At 49.8% G+C, this 15,688-nt stretch overlaps 1 protein-coding gene across 2 annotated transcripts in view; it reads left to right on the top strand.

Moving 5' to 3' along the window:
• The first annotated feature begins 2,806 nt into the window (after positions 1 to 2,806).
• The window catches only part of WASF2 (WASP family member 2), a 32,923-nt gene continuing 20,041 nt past the window's right edge, over positions 2,807 to 15,688 (top strand). The window contains exon 1 of one of the 2 annotated variants that reach the window (XM_075522557.1): positions 2,807 to 2,916. The gene's annotated coding sequence lies outside the window, so the exon portion shown is untranslated. Of the gene's footprint in view, positions 2,917 to 6,100; positions 6,224 to 15,688 lie in introns of those variants that run through there. The other variant, XM_075522558.1, reaches the window with a different exon arrangement.

Below are 15,688 nucleotides of genomic sequence, written 5' to 3'. Positions count from 1 at the left end.
AGCACGTCGTTGGGTGCACGTTTCTGCAGCATCCTCGCAGCTCCGGTGCCGACAGCCCCGTCTCCTTTCCTGCAGGGAGCAGGGATGCAGCCGGAGCCGCTCTGCCCTCGTGCCGGCCCTCGTGCCACGCTGCCGCACACTGCGGGGTCTCCTCGACCATTTTATGAGGTGCCGGGTGAGCAGGACAGCGGGGCAGGGACAGGGGCAGTCAGCCGGGGAAGGGGCACCCAAGGGTCCCTGGTGGAGGGTGGGTGGCTCCAGAGCCACATCACCACCGGCCCTGGGCGAGGACGTGGCCGTGGCCTTGTGCGAGGCTGGGGCGGCACACGGGCTGCGATAAGCTGCGATAAGCTGCCATCTCCTCCCTCCCGCGGAGGATGTCCGCTCCTCCATCCCTGGGTCAGACAGAGGAAGGATGAGGCTGGACCTGCTGGATCCCATCTCGTTTGCAGCAGAAGCAAAGCCCAGGCCGAGGGAAGCGGGGCTGGAATGAAGCCGGAGGCGACAGCAATTTGTGCCAGGGTCTGTCTGGGGTTATCAGGGGCTTGGATGTGGCTGGAGCTCACCCGGGAGGCAGGAGCAGCCCAGCTGCCCTTCCCTGTCCCCCCGAGCATCATTTACCTCCAACAAAATGCAGGGAGGGACCTGGCAGGCGAGAGCATCCCTCTTGCAGAGAAACAAGTGTCAGGGGGTACCGGGGACGGGGATGGGGTGTGCGTGTGGATCCTGCAATTTAGCAGGTATTATTCGGCAGCTATAAACAGAGCCTCTCACACAGCCGGGGAGAGATAAAGGTTGCAGTGCAGATACAGATTAGGTGGTTCCCTTGAGGCTGTGACACCTTGAGATAGAAGCAGATCTTCTTCAAGGGAATGGCTTGTTGGCAGCCTGGAAAACCTGGAGCCGAGCGGCCTCCAGCAGCACCTCGGCCCTCGCCTTGCACCCGCGGGGGGGGACGGAGGGGTGCGGGGGGCTGGTGGGTGCTGGGGGCACCGGGAGGTGCTGAGCATGGCTCCCAAGGTGGCTGTGGATGGAGGGGAGTGGTGCAAAACAGGCAAGAAATGGCTGTTTGCAACATGTGCGTGTGCCCACCTCGCCCAGGAGGAGCCAAAGGCGATGGCGGTGGTGGCAGAGAGACCCCAGGAGCGGGCAAAGGCCGTGCCACGGGGCAGGAGCCGCGGGCAAAACGGGCAGGCAGAGCACACACCAAAGCAACCCCCAGGCTGCTCCAGCCGGGGCCGCCGGCTCTGCCCGTTGGCAATGGGGTGCCCTCCCCGGCTGCCGCCACAGCTCCCGGCAGCGCAGACATGGATTTGTTTGCTTCCCGTCGAGAGTGCCGGTGATTTACTCCCTGCGGTTCGGTTTAAAGCACGAGCAGTCTGAGCACCGAAGAGATAGATGGCTGCACCCGGCGCCCTTCGTCCTGCTCGCGCCCGCTCCCTCTTCCCCCTTCTGTAGGCATAAACGAACCCAACGCTTAATGTTGATAATCAGGCAGGGGAGGAAAGATTTAATATCCAGGTGCGCAGGCAGAATGCGGCGTGCCACGTGCTGGTAATTTTTGATCGAGTCTTTGCTCCCGCAGTTTCTGAGGGGGGCATTAGCATCGCCCCGGCTCTGCCGAGGACCGGCTGAGCCGCAGGATGCATACCCAGGCTCAAGGCCAGGCAGGGAGCGGGGCTTTTCCGAGCCCCGGCGTGCTCGGCCGTGCCGTCCCGGCGTGACCCCCACCTGCCACAACCGCGGTGGACGCACGGCAGCGTCCGCTCAGCAGGACCCGTCCTGCGTCCCCGTGCCATACGCACGCTGCCAGCCCCGCTCCTTAAACCGGGCTCGTTCGTGCCTTGACTCCGCTCCCCGCCTCGTCAGGCCGTGGGGAGAAACCCAAGCGGGAGCCAAAATCAGCGTCACGCGGCGGCTTCCAGCAGCCATCGCCCCTGCACGGCCGGCGAGGAGGGCGGCCGGCCGGCCCCGTGCCCCCCAGCTGCGGGAACTCCTGTGCTGGGGACCCCCCGCCTTGGTTTGGGGGCTGGGGGCAGGTGGGGTCCCTCTGGGTTCGTGGCAGGAGGACAGGCGGCTGCCAGGCCCCGGTCCCGCTCGCCAGCCCAGCACCGTCCCTGTCACCTGCAACGCCCTGTCCCCCTGCCACGTCTCCCCAAAGCCCCCCCCATTCCTCCACCCTCCAGTCCTGTCCCCCCCAGCCCTGTCCCCTAACCCCCACCCCGCAGTCCTGGCCCCCACTCCCTGCCCCACAGCCTGCCCCATAGCTGCCGGCCCTGACCCCACGGCCTTGCCCCCCGCCCCGGCTCTGCCCCCCCCCCCCCGCCCCGCCCTGGAGTGACACCCCCGCTCCCCCAGGTGGAACTTTCCTCGCAGGGCGTGAGACCATAGAGGCGAAAGGCAACACCAAAGGGAGGCTCGCCGGAGGGGGGGTGGGGATGGAAGAGACAGAGATCCCTTTCCTCCAAAGCCACCTGGAAGAATATCGAGCTCAGGCACTCACAGACCCAGACGCATATTTTGGAAATGTCGTGGCTGTGCGTGGTGTCGCGGTTCTCCTCTCTGCCCCGGGAATCTGTCCCAAAGCCGCGCGGGGATCCCCCTGTCTAATCCCCCCGATGGTACATTCCTCCCTGTTTACTCTCTTTGCGCGGCCGGCTTGGGTGGGGTTCTGCTGCTGCTCTAGTTTCGTACGCAAGTGGCGTAGGGCGGCTTTGATAGACATCCAGGCGCAGCCAATAGCGTGGCAGTATTATTAGCTGGCTAGCCAATGGCGCAGCGGACCGGCGGCCGGGAGGAGGCGGGGCGAGGCTCAGTCAGGGCAGGGAGGGGGAGCTGTGGAATGGCGGACGGCCGGGCTGGCCCGCCCTGGTGGTAACGAGCTGAGGGGGCCGGAGGGGACAGCTGCGGAGAGGGGTGAGTACGAGAGGGGCAAGCGGCGACTCCCCGGGCCTCCCGAGCCGCCTCTTCCCGGGGGAGAGAGGCGGAGGCGCTGGGGTGGGCCGCTAGGCCCTTGCCAAATAGTGAGCTATAGGGCTGAGCGGGGCACTGTTTCCTGCCACATAGCGAGTCCCCGGCTGGTGTGGGCCCTGGTGCCCCCGGGCTGGGGGGTTTGGGGCGGGCCTGGGCCCGGCCTGGGGACGGGGAGAAGGAAATGGCTTAATCCCTGGGCTGACACTTGCCCAGCCCCTCCCAGGGGCCATGGCTCAGTGCAGGGTGTGTGCCCTGGGCCGTGGCTGGCCGGAGGGGCAGAGGTGTAGGGAGAGGGCCGGCCTTGCCGGGAAGGGGACAGGGCCCTGTGTTGGGTTAAGGAAATGCCGGTCTGCTAGGCTCTCCCGAAGCCTTGCCGGTATCTGCTGTCCCGGGGCCGTTACAGAGGTCTGACTTCGCAGGGAATGGCTTGGGGGAGCTGGGGAGAAGGGGGGGTGCTGCAGGGTCCCCTCTAAGGGAGAGGCAGTGGTGCTGTGCTGGGAGAGGGGGGTCCCTCCCTTTCCAGGCTGGTTGCAGCCTTTGCTGTCTGGGTTTGACATCAGTGCTTGTGCAAACGTGTGCGTGTCTGTGTACGAAGTCTGTCTGTCTGGGTGTGAGCTGGCTGCCCTCGTCGGTGCAAGTTCTGGTGATTGCGCTCATGCAGTGTTGCTGTGAAAGCGACTTCTCTCTCCTGGCTGTATTCCTGCCCCGCAAGTGGGTGCACCCTTCCGTATGTCTGGCTACACTTTAAGGATGTGTGTCAGCCCCTTGACTATTAATTATGGGCACACAAAATGTAAAACTACTTGGGGTGAGACTGTGTGGGTGCTGTAGCATGCTTTGGAAAATGTTTTCCCCAATATTAAATCCCTAGGCGCTCTCTGAAAGGAAGCTTTGGAGGGTGTAACAGGATATGGTTGGGTAGTTTGGTCAAACGCACTGACCTGCTGGTGACCTCAGACCATATTTCTTCCAGAGGAGAAGTAAGTTATTAGGGAATGTCCTTGGGGTTGTATCTCGCCAGCATTTAGGTGTGTGCTGGGGTTACTCCTTTGGGATACAAACAGCATGTGTCCTTTGGAGAAAGGTAAGAGATTGCAGCTCCTCCCTCTTAGCTATTATTTGACCTCAAGGACCTTCCCATGCTAGGATATGTTTTTTTCCTGCCAAAAGTTTCACATTTGGCATTACTGTTTTACTTCCATTAGTAGCAACAGCAGAATTGGGCACCTTTACATAGATCAGACCGCTGGTGGGACTGTATGATGTGTTAATGCCAGGAGTAGGCCTGTTCGATAAGACACTAGAAAACACTGAAAGTCTTTCAGCACTGCAGATGTTGATGGACATGAAATTATATTAATAATGGTAAAAAGCCCTTTAATTAAGCACATCTGCTGCAGACAGGGCAATAATGGATGGAGCCCTCTGTAACCCTCACACTTGCATGTCCCTCCCAAAGACTTGTGAGATGGCAAAGTTGAAAGTAAAAGATGTGAGAAGCCAGCCGGGGGTGTGTGCATGTGCTCCCCCGTGACAAACCTGATGGAAAATGTTACTTTATGGGAAGTACTAAAGTCTGTATGCTTGGTCACATGAGGAAGGGGAATAGTTATGTTTTCCACCCATTTTAAACATCTGCAGAATCGGTTGGTACTAAATGCTGCAGGAATTTAAAATGCTGTGTTGTGACGCTTTTCATTCCGATTTGCCCCTTCTTGACCTTGAGTGGGTTTTTGTCATAGAAACTGATACAGGGTTTAATGCAAAACTTAGTTAAAATCAAACCAAAACTAACATCTCCCCACTGAAAACACAGACAGCACGTTGATAGAGTGACTTTGAAAATCCACTGGCATTCACAGCCAAGGACAAGCTTTATCCAGGAAGTGGGGTGGAGCAGGCCAGGCACTCCAGTTCTGTGCTTTTTTTTGCCTTTTTTTTTTTTTTTAAGGATTGTGCTTGAAAACGTAACGTTTGAATGAGAGAGCTTGACCTAAGCTTTAGAGGCCCACCTAATTCTGATCGTTGGTCAAGCTACGGTTGTCAGTATTGTCCCTGGGCAGGTTGGTGATGGTGGGGATCACACCCAGGACTTCTACATTCCAAAGCATCGATTTCTGCTTGGTTAAAAGCCTCGTCCTGTTTGGGGAGGGGAGCAGGTTTATCAGCTCACTGTGTAGCCCAGTTGAAACAGGGTGAAACCTTGCTGTACTCAATAAGTATGGATTGTAAGAGGATAAACTTCCAGGGATGAGCTGAATGTAAACTTTTCCCTAAACTGCATATTTTCACTGCTTTTAAAAAGAAATGTGGTATTTTTTATCTGTCTGGTAACAAGTTCAAAAAGTAAATGCCCCAGATTCGACTTTTTATGATTAAAAAAAAACCAAAACACCAGCCTTCTGATGGCTCATGCCTGTCAGACTCCTTCCTCTTCACAGCTATGAAGATAAAGCCTTTCCAAGCTGTCTGCTGCTGATCAGGTTTTTCCAAGCCGCTGCACAGTGACGTTAGCAAGACCCCTGCTTCATTTCACCATTCCCATACCCCTGTCCCTAGCCCTGCAAAAAACCAGCAGTGCAGCAGCGTCTGTCCGGTCTACATTCCTAACAAATCTTTCAGGCTCTGGTTTTACAGAACTATGCTGGGGGGTGGGGAGGAGGATGAAAGCTAAGGCTACAGGGGGGGAAAAAAAAAAAAAGAAATACGGTGTTTCTGGCTACTTTATTTTGTACAAGACTTACTTGAAATGTGGTGTTGTGAAGTGAGTGTCTTACTGAAGAAGGGTAGAGGCTGGAGCTGCAGCCCTCATGTCTTTAGAGATATCACTGCTGGGTTTTGAAGTAATGAGTTAATAGTAAAGTTCTTTTAAGCAGAGTATAAAACTGGTTTCCCTATGAATAATGTGACACACCGAACAGAAATGGTGTATTTTTAAGTTACAGCTCAGAAGGTATTTGTGAGCAGTGATTCATTAAAAAGAATACAACCTTTAAGATAACTACCAACCCAGTTTCTCAGCATGCTTTGAATATATCTCATTCTTCAGGGCTGGTCTAGGAAAAGTTGATTTCATTCACAAAGCTTAGATAATCGCGTAGTGTGGGTGGAGGGGTTAAAACTTCAGTGATTGCCTCATATGCATATAGTTACAGCTGCAAATCCATCTCCTGTTTCCTTTTTTTTATTTTTTTTTGTGGTGATAGAAGAACAAAGAAGGTGGTTGGGATTAATGTTTCCACAAAATCAGGTTAGTTTTCTTTGACAGGCCGTAATAAGGAAGATTTCAACAAGTGTAAGATTCGGCTTTAATCCTTCTAGATCGTTTCTCTCTGTGGGCTTTCTGGACTCAAATGTTTAATAACTTTAAATGTAAGGTTTCTGTTTTGTCTCCGCTAGGTTTGATGATAATACTTAGCCCTTGGTCATTCAGCTGAGCAAAATACATTGCTGCGTGTGCTGCACGAGTCAGTCACAAACCAGGAAAAGGACTGAATAGCAATTGTGTTTGCATGTGTTGTGTATAAAGTTCCTGCTGTCCCCATACAGAATGGGACACCAGCACCCGGCAAAAACACGCACCGCCAAAAGCGTCATCTGAGGCTTAAAACAGCCAGAACAGGCCACACTCTGATGGCTCAGTGCTGGGCTTGCTCCTTTATATAGTTTCTAAAGTAATGCTATGCAAAATGCACAGGAGGCAAACCAAAAGTGACACTTTCACTGTGCGGAAATCTAGGAGAGCAAAACGCAACTATTTTCCCAGCCTCTCTTATGGTGTGTTACTGTTTTCAGCAGCACTCTTGCTTCTAATGAGATCTGTAGTAAGAAATTGTGTATTTGAGTATTTATTCTCACTGTGCAAGGGTAAAGATTTGTGAGATGGGGCCCCTGGTTACTGCAGATTAACATTTATTTAAATATTTCAGGTATTTATAAACACCAGATTTAAAAAAAGGCATGTGGAAATGGCTTCTGGGTAATAAGCAAATGGCTGCTCAGAACAGAACCACCCTGGTGACATTTACTTCCTTTGTATTTTTGCAACTCTGTCTAATAAAAAGACCGTGTGTTTACTTTTTGAGGAGGGGAGGCTACCAGTGCTGCTGATCAGGCTTCACTGCAAAGGGTGTGCTTGCTAACAGGAGCTTCTACAGAAGGTTATCGGATTCAGGCCTGGTTCTGATTTATGTAAGATTTGTTTTTCCATCTGAAGGTCTGCAGGATTTTTTTTTTCCCTGCCTGGAAGGCAGTAGGGGGGAGGTCCCCTCCAAGAAGAACTGAAACGTGAACTTCCACGTTCTTTTGTTGAGCAAGCAGCGCAGCAGCAGGGCAAAGCGTTAATCACGTTCTCCATCCCGAGCTCACCTTCGCTGCAGTAATGGGCCTGGGAAATAGTTCCTCTGGATCCTACCCTAATTCTTGAAATCACAGTAAAGCTTTCTGGTATTATGTTGCTACTGGAGAAGTGGTGGAGCACAGACATATCTCAAGTATGCATCTGCCAGGGGCTTTGATGAAGAAAATTTAAAGGACCAGGAATCTCAATTGGTCTCCCGCAAATGGGGTCAGTGGCGACCTGCTCTGTTCCTTCGACGCCTTCTGTGTCATCCCTCTTATAGAGCAGTATCCCAACCTGTTTTGGGGAGAAGTGGTTGTTTCGAGGATGCTGTGATGCCAAGAGAAGAAGAAGGGAGGTGCCTGTGAAGCAGCAGCAGTTAGCATTTGTTCTTGAGGGCTTAAACTTCTGCATGGGAGGCTGTTGCTGTGCCACCACTTTAGAGGAGCTGCTCCGAGATGACTAGTGACCTGTTGTCTTGGAGGTTTTGATTCTTCTGCGTTACCATCGGAAGTGGTGCACGGTCGAGAATGGGATGGACGACACACAAAGAGCTGTCCACTAAAAATAATTTGTTCTTGCTGCTGCTGTAAATCAAACCCAAACCATGAGTTTACTATTTTGGTTTGTGCTGAAAGTGCTCAATAAGAATTGAGAGCTTCTCTTGTGTTGTCTGATGCAGCCAGATAACCTTCTTCTCAGAAGGCGCTTGTTTAATATGAATGGTGATGCATTTATTTGAACAAATCCTTTATGAAGCAGCCACACACATAGATTTGAGATTAAAATCTCCTAATTGTAAAGTGATGGACATGAAATGAAGCGTCTTTTCACCTAGCGCATGATAAACGTGGGACTTGCTGCCCTGGGATTTCATGGATGCCGACTGTTTAGATGAGTTCAGAAACTGATGAGAGCAGTTTATGGAAGTGAAATCCATAAAGGACAATTAAATGGTTTGTTTCCGCGTGGTCTTAAGGTGCAGTGGGATGCTGCAACGTGGAGAAGGACAGCAGGGAGAACTGTTGCTCTGCGTTTGCCTTGTTCTCGTGCTCTTTTCTTTACGCATCTGATGTCTGGCCACCGATGGACAGAGGATGCTGGTTTATCTGGAGGCTGGATGACCTAGCGTAGGCTATTCTTAAGTCCCGTGGCTTAGGGTTTCTTGTCTTGTTTGTTCGCTGATGTTTCCAATGCTGTTACAGAACAACCTGCCTCTTCCGAGCCTCCATTTCTCCCCGCTCATAAAACTGGGCTAATGACTCTGACCTTTTGTTTGTAAAGGAAAAGGAAAAGGATCAACAAAATACTGGAGCTTATTTACTATCATTACTGAAATGATGAGCAATGCCACTTTGCGGTACTTCAAAGAGGCTTCACTTATAAGAAGCTGGAAATCCCTAGAGAGAGAAAATGTTTCAGATGGAAAAGGAGGAGGGGGAATATTCCTCCCGTTCTCATCTCGTAAGTGTACTCTCCTGCAAGGCATGGAGGTAATATCTCCAGCCATCTCCCCTCCCAGCTGGGCTGTTTAAAATAGCCGCTGACAATCTTTGCTTTTTTCCGTAATAGCCAAACGGGCTGGTGTCACTGATCGCATGGGAGCGACTTCTGCATAAATTGTTCACATGCTGTGGAGTTTTGCGAAGTACTTTGTTGACCTATTGTATTACAGCTAATAAGATTGAATGTGGTTTTAATTTCTCATTTCCTCTTTCACTGGGTGTCCTTTTCCTACTTCTTAGAGTCTTACTTCAAGTCTCTGTATAGCAAAAGTCTTTTTCTGTTGCTCAAAGAATGAATGATGCTTTGCTTTCAGGCAGCTTCGCACTGGAGGGCTTTAAGTGGCATTCAGAGAAGGCTATCAGCCACAATATCTGATGTATTGGTGTAGCTGCGGTTCATGCATGGAGTGCAAAAAATGGGATTTAATTGGGAGGGAGGGGGAATAGCAGCCCTGGCTGAATGGATGGGTGAAAGTTCCCCGACCACCCCTTAGTCCAGCAAATAGTTCGTTGAGTGCTTGCCAGAGCGGAAGCGAGTTCCCTTTCAGGCACCCTGCTTTTGTGCACCATAAGAAAAAGCACACGCTCTTATGGTTTTGGCCTTGCAGCTGCAAAAAAAAAAAAAAAGGCGAGAGAGAACCGTGCACACACCCAGATCCTGTTCTTTCAATACCAACAGCTGCTGAGCCGATCCTTTGCTGGAGGAAGGCATATAGCTATAAACACAGCTTGTGTAAAACCTTTACCTTCTGTCTAGGGCAGCATGAAATAACTGGCCGCTTCCCTTTTGGAGGCTAAATCAAAAACGCGTGTAATTAACTTATACAAAATAGCCTTTTGGTTGCTATTGAGAATTCAATATTGTATCAAGGAGGTTACATCTAGGGTCTGGCTTCACATGAGAGGTTTCCATAAAGCAGCTTATTATAGACCTTGCGGTGAGCTTTGATAAAGACTTGCATCTTTAGCATCCTTAATACGGTCTAATCTCTCTTCTCCCAAAAAGATCGTTTCAATAAAGTGATGGTTTCAAACACTCTTGAAATAGTTTTGGATGGTCCAGAGCCTGGAGTTTGCACTGTAGATTACATAAGGTGAGATCACTGCTGGGCTCAGAACATGCAAAATGGAAACAACTACAGCTTAAAAAGAATATTTTTCTGACTGTCCCAAGGAGATTACACAGGCATCTGTCGCCACGTCCAAGCTGAAATTTGACCCTGCTCTGTCAGACCAGGGGGGTGATTGAAACAGTGGGGCCTTGCTGAAGTCTGCCTGGAAGGTTGTTTGGTCCCGCTGGCTGCACGGATGGAGAAAGTGAGTCCAAGGATTGTCATGCTGGTGAGCAAAACCAGAAGACTGCTACTCACAGCTTCCTGCAGCTCTGCCTGCAAATCCCAAATGGCAGCCTGGGATCGTGCGCCGTGCCCGTACGTTGCACAGATGGCTTTGTGCCACATTCGGTGTTTCTGTGGGGTCGCCTTGCTGGGCACCGCTATGGAAGAACTGGGTAACCCCAGACATGGGGCAGGCCCCTTCTCCCCCAGCCCTGGTTCCTCTTCCCACCCTTGGACAGGACAAACCATAGGCACGGGGAAGGAGAACTGCCTGGAAAACCCCGATACGTGGTGGCTTTCAGTACTGGTGGGGTGGGGCCCTGCCTGTTCTCCTGAGTTCATACTAGTGTCCATCTCACTTGACTCTTGAGATCCAAAATGCATATTCAGGGTCTTAGTGTGGCATCATGTGTATATTTTTTTTTTTAACCTCTGCAATAGAAAACCCATGTCTTATTTTGACTTTATTAAGACGCTGTTCCTAAACCACTTAAATTTAGATGCTCAAGGCTGTTCTCTTGCTTTTTTGTGACAAAAATCCCAGCAGATATAACACTTTGGGAAATATCAGGGATTCAGTGTCTTTTTTTTTTTTTCCTTGTGTCAAAGGTTAACTTAAAATATTAATGCTGCAAAGATTCATTTAAGATATTAAAACTGTTCAGGCAAGAATACATGTACATATTGTAATTACTTCCTTTTTCTTACAATTAAAGTAATTGGATTATATTTAATGAGCTATTTACATTTAATAATTAAGAAAAGACTTATCTTTCCAGTATTCCCCAAGTGCAGCAGAAGGGTGGGGGCACTCAGAGCTGTGATATAATTATCTAGGCGTGAGTTGAAACTGAAAGAGCAGTTGAGCTGTATAGAAAACACTTGGAATTGGTTTGTTCCTACTCTTTCATTAATCAAAATAGTTTAGTGTGTGCTAAAGGAGGGGAGGCTGAGCTTAGCTGCAAATGAGACAGAGTTTATCTGCTGAAAAGGAAGGTTAAAATATGCTCAGACTTCAGGAATAAGTCATTTAGAAAAAAAACCACACCCTCTCTTTCCGTATTAATTACCGAGCGCTGCCCTAGAATGAAAATGTGCTGATGTATTGTGAGAGTTGCGCTTTGCACCGAGCGCTTTGTTAGTGCTAACAGGCACAAGCCTTTCCTCTTGCTGCTGGAGGAGGCTGCTGTGAAGGAGAGGAAGAAAACACGCTATCCTCATTAGCAGTAATTCAGCCTGGGAACGAGCGATTCAGCGGTGTTTGCTTTAGCAGCCGCGCACCATTTGCAGAAGTTGGCCTGTGGTTCTGCGCAGGCATCCCTGCAGCGACGGCGTGAGGCTCGGGTACCTGCAGTACCTCCAAATGAAGCTGCTGGTGTTGCCACCTACGTTGCATCTCTCCTAGTCAAGACCTTTTGAAGCCAAGTCAGTGCTGTTACAGACTTTGAGGCTTGGAAAATGAAATCTTGTGATTTTATCCAGAGCTCATTTTGCCTGCATTGGGACAGAAACAAAGGGATGACTTTGCCAAAGAAAGCTCCTCAACCTTGACCTTTAAGGACTGGCTTTTGGGGCAGAGTGGCAATCCCGTTTTAGTAGACATCTCTCTCTTGGGTTGCTGTGGCTGCTCACCCCGGTGGCTGTTCCTGCCGAGGGGTCTCATCTCCTGGGACAGGTTGAGACTGATTCCTTGAATAGTCTCATTGACTGTGGACCATGGTTTGGTGTCATTGGAGACCTCCTGCCAATGGACTGAAACCTGCCCACTGACCAGGCCTCTCCCTGCATACTCCTAAAATATTTGAGAACCTATAGTGGGTTTTCTGTACCTGAGTATGCCAAAGCTACCTGTTGATTGAAGCTTGTCATACTACTCTGTGTTGTCACTGACCTTGTATCCTTGTCAAAATTATTCATAGGTTTAACAGAAAGCATTCTGCTCCCTTTGCTGCTCCTGTTTCCTAGGAAGCAACAAAGCCAGAGCTTCTGGAGCTGAAGGAGCCCTACCTCTCTCCTGATGTATATCCTCACAGCAAAGACCTTGAAACCTTTCTGTTTTGGAGCTTTAATTCCTGTTTAATCAATAGTTCTGTATTCTGAGAATCAAATCCCTGTGACAGCTCTCTTTAATTGAGCTAAACTGCCTTTCTCTTGTCACGTCCCTTCTAGAGTTTTATTTTAATGCATTTGTTCTGCCTGTATCACCTAGGAACACCAGGTGACCCTCTTTGTTTAATTTGTTTTCAGCTAAATGAATGGAAACATTAATTAGGGCAATGGTGGTGTTTTTAGGAATTAAAAAAAAAAAAAAGTCTAGGTCAAACTGCTGGCTGTATTTGCACTCCAACAGAAGCTAGGAGGATCTGTATGTTCCCCGTTAGTGACACCCCCATCCTTCCACCCCCAGCTTGATTTCTGCCAGCAGCTTCAAGCGAGTCCCTCTCCAGGAGAGCAGGCTGGCATTTATTCCAGCAAGATCATCTTCACTAAAGCTGATAACAAAAGTTTAAAAGGAAGAGCCAAATTTTCAGTCACACCTGTGCAATCCCCTTGAGGGCAGTAAATGATGACGATAATGCATGAGCCAGACAAAAAAAACCACAGAAAATGGCTTTCTGAGCCTCTTTTGCATTTTTCAGAGCCAGCAGACTGGAGAGGGGGGGAAAAAAAAAAAAAGAGTATTTTTACTCTGGGAACTGGGCGGGCTGGATGTTTGTTGTCTCAAGGACTCCACAGTGCGCTGTACAATGCTTCGTTATTCTGCGAGATCAGGGCCGACGTTTCCGAGTGTCAGAACATCTCTGTGGAAATGTGCAGCGCTGCTCTTGCCCCACTCTATTGCTGAAACACCTCTTTCGTAATGCCAGCAGATCGTATCTGCAAAGTTCTCGAGTTGGTGATTGAAGTGGGTTATTAATATACAGAGGGGTTGTGTATGGTTTTTTGCGATCGGCTAACTGTGTTCTCCTGAAGGCCTCGTGTTTTCAGTAGATCCTGCTTCAGGAAAGCTTTTGTGCGATGGTGGGTGAAAACGCAGCCTGCGCTTTCCGTCTTAGCGGCTGGTAAGAGATGGTGGGCAACGTTTTACCCGTGCATCTCCCCTGTGGCTTTTGGGGAGAATAGACCACTGTGAAAGGAAGCAGCCCTGCAGCTGCCCTTCGCTGCTGACTCCTGCTCAGCTGCTGGCAGGCTGGGCTGTTAATGACAGATGAGCCTGTGACGCGTTTTTGGGAATGAATACTTGTTACAGCTGGCGGGATGGAGTAGTTTGTGGCATCACATGGCAGTTTGCTCTATAATTTCACTCCCTATTGCTCGGATGCAGCACTGATTGCTAGGTCTCTCTCCGAGTGTGGAACTGTAGCATTTCTGATTGCTGCATCCCACTTCTCTGTGGCTGCATTGTGAGCTTGGATATAGCCCTGAGCACTCAGCAGAGCCTTCTGCTGAATTTTTTTTTTTTTTTCCCAGTTCTCAGTGTGTGTGGCTGCTGCTTCCCTTTCTGCTAGTCTTTTGGGGTTACATAAAAGCCAGTCTCTTTCTGGCCATTACAGCTACATGGGGGAGTAGTTACTGCTGAGAGAAGCTTGAAATTTGAAGCAGAGTTGTCACAGACATTAGAAAGAACAGTCAGTCTGCGTTGGCAAGCTACTGAGTTAAGTCTCATTTCATACTGATGGGAATTTCAGATCTGATTATCTCCTTCCTCCCTCATTCCCAAACCTGCTGGTGTGTCTAATCCCCCGATGGGTACTCCTAAACACCACTCTCCAAGGCGCTTAGCTGAAGGCTTGGTCTCCTTGACTATGGTGCTTGTTTGTGCCCAGGCAGAGGATTTTATAAGCCCTGCTGAGAGCAGGGTGACTGGTCACCCTGATGTACTTGAAAATCAAGCCTAATTTCCCTCCCCTTCCCCAAAAATGAGCTCTGTCCTCCTTAGGTGCTTTGTGCTACACCAGACACTATGACAGATGATCTCACTGCTGGGGTCCAGATTTATTTGCAGATGGTCCCTGATCTAAGAGGTTGTGTGTCACACTGAGTGGGGAATTACCCAGGTGACTCCCAGTAATGCTATGCTAGCTGGTCAAATACCAGTGAGAAGAACCTTGCCAGATCTCTCCCTCCAACTTGGCTGTTATTTACACCTCTTTGTGTGCATTGCATACACACGTCTCACCTTGTAGTCCTGCCTGCCTTCTCCTCTGCACCATGGCGTTGACTGTGCTATCTGCCTGCTGTACAAAAAAAAAAAAAAGGCTGGTTCCTCTCTTGCTGTGCAGTGCTGTTTTCTGCTCTGCTCCAAACTGCTTGTTAAGGAGTATTTGCTCCGAGTTGCTGTTTTCAGTTGACAGAACTCACGTTGGAAAGCAAATACTCAATCCTAAAATGTCCCTCTATTGCTTCTCAATACTTGTAATCAAAGTCTGTCTCCTTTATTGTTCGTAACAATGGTCCAATTTTACTGTGCCAACCCTGTTTATTAAAAATAGTCAATAAGACGCAGCTTTGTGTGAGGGGTTTATAGACTGGCAGTTCTTGTTTGAAACAAACCAATTGTACTTGATTCTAATCCAGAACTGGGATTCCTGAGTGATCCGCTATAGCAGAGCTCATGGGGAGAGCAGTCGATGACTTGCTGATAAAAAATCTTAGAGCAGCACGCTCACCTTGAATTTACCTCGTGCTTTGCTCAAAGTACTGTATTTGGAAAGGCAAAAATCGCAAGTCGTGGGTTTTTCCCCCCTTTACGGGCCTGTGTTGCACCACGCTTGTTCCCCAGCGCCTCAAGAGTATTTACAGAAATAATTGCCAAAGTCAGAACCCACTTAAAAACTGGTAAGCAAGGCATTCAAGGGGAGAGCTTATTGTGGAGGGAGCAGGGTGTCAAATCGGCAGCCATGTGAAGAAACACTACACATGGATCCCGCTTTCTTGGAGAAATACAAGGCGTCCGAGACCACCGTGCATGTGGTGAGAAAGCACAGGAGTTGATAGGAAGGGTGATGGGGAGCAAAAGTCCGGTGAATCCTGGAAACGAGGTGCCAGTTGTGGCTGGAAGATCGGTAGGAATGTAGGAGCGGTGAGCTCAGCTTCCAGGGCTTTTGTCGTGCTCAGCAAACTTTTTCTGGGCCGGCACGGGGCTGTGGAGCGGGCCAGGGCTTGGCAACGCGCGCGTAAGCATTTCGGGAGAGGGGAAATTATGAGGAATTCTGGCAATGCCCGGCTGGAGGTGGGGCAGTGTACAGCTGCGGGGAAGCAAGGGGGAAAGAGCTACGGGGCGAAGCTGGGCTTTTCGGATGGTTTGGCTTTTAGTCACTGCCGTCATAACAAGGCTTGGAGCCTTCTTTGATTCAAGCCGTGACTTGGAGACTTCAGAGGAAATGCTTGCCGTGAGCAGGTAGGAAGGTTCTGATTCAAGTGGGAGAGAAAAATCATTTGTTACCGTAAGAAAAGCCCTTACTTCTTGTTTTTAGAAAGGTGTGAAGCATGGCAGTTGGGAGGATGAGTATTTTGAACGTCGACTGATGCAG

This window comes from Mycteria americana, chromosome 21, assembly GCF_035582795.1.
Source record: "Mycteria americana isolate JAX WOST 10 ecotype Jacksonville Zoo and Gardens chromosome 21, USCA_MyAme_1.0, whole genome shotgun sequence".
Classification (NCBI taxonomy): domain Eukaryota; kingdom Metazoa; phylum Chordata; class Aves; order Ciconiiformes; family Ciconiidae; genus Mycteria; species Mycteria americana.
This window is presented reverse-complemented; position numbering and strand designations above follow the sequence as displayed.